This window comes from Coccinella septempunctata, chromosome 2, assembly GCF_907165205.1.
Source record: "Coccinella septempunctata chromosome 2, icCocSept1.1, whole genome shotgun sequence".
Lineage (NCBI taxonomy): Eukaryota > Metazoa > Arthropoda > Insecta > Coleoptera > Coccinellidae > Coccinella > Coccinella septempunctata.
The window spans coordinates 42,277,908-42,279,034 of NC_058190.1; the positions used below are offsets into that span (position 1 = coordinate 42,277,908).

A 1,127-nucleotide genomic window follows, 5' to 3' on the forward strand; every position below is an offset into this window, starting at 1 on the left:
TCAAATTACAAAAATTGTAAAATGTGAAAATGCCCGCCTCAAGCTAAGATAGAGAAGTCTAGTCCTCTCCTCATGGATTCTCGAAGTGTTTTAGAAACATCAGTGAGTTGTCTCCTATTGTTGGAAAACATGTAAGGCCCCCTGCATTTTGGAAACGAAGTATTTCCCGACAAACGCCTACAGGTTCTTCCCGACTCCAAATACCTGCGTTTGTTCATAAAACACCCTGTATATTCTTTTATGTATATTCTTTTGAATGCCAATAAGGAGGCAGCCTTAATTACTTGTGTGAACTGGAAGGTAGAAAAAAATGCAATGTCATTGTTGGAGGTAGGTCTTCAGATATAAAAAAGCAATGTGTATAATTCACAGTACTTCATTCAGTGAAAAACTTTCAATGCCTCTTTAAATTAATAAGAATTATACTGGTGGATGCGCTTATTATGCAGATTTACACGTAATACTGGTTGCATAGCCAAGTAATAATTATTGGGACATCTATATTTTGGTCGATGAAGTTCGATATCTGTGCGTAGGATCCTTTATTCAAAATTGGAGTTTCTCAAGTTAACACACAGATGGACAGACCAAGATCTGAGTTAATTTCTACTTCTCCAATAGATGGTGCCATCATAATAATCCGTAAATTCATTATTTACTTATATCAAATTGAAATACCCTGGAATTGATTTTGAATATTCGTTATTTTTTGTTAGTTGTTTAACTATGGTGAAAACCTCAATCAATATATCAACTCTTATATAATGTACGATAGACTTCTTTACTATTTTTTGTTCATAAGTGTTCATCGTGCGATGGTGGTGTAATGGTCAGCATAGTTGCCTTCCAAGCAGTTGATCCGGGTTCGATTCCCGGCCATCGCAACTTTTTGATGCCAAGATTTTTTAGGAGGTCATGTATCCATTAATTATTTTTCGAAATAATATTATAAATATTTGTTTAAAAAAAATCAGGTTTCGACTTTCGAGCAGATATATCTTAAGGCTTCGCAAATGTTTTGGGAATCAAATTTTTCATTTAAATTCCCCGCATACTCTATTTCATTTGTCACTGCCAAATATTTATAAAATATTCGGAAAAATGCCCGGTTTTGAAGGGTATTAAGC

The 1,127-nt window shown here is 34.3% G+C and overlaps 1 non-coding gene across 1 annotated transcript; it reads left to right on the top strand.

Annotated features, from left to right (window-relative positions):
- Positions 1–812: 812 nt before the first annotated feature.
- Trnag-ucc lies at positions 813–884 on the top strand. Its single transcript has one exon. It is a non-coding gene; the product is annotated as a tRNA-Gly (tRNA).
- Positions 885–1,127: the final 243 nt, after the last annotated feature.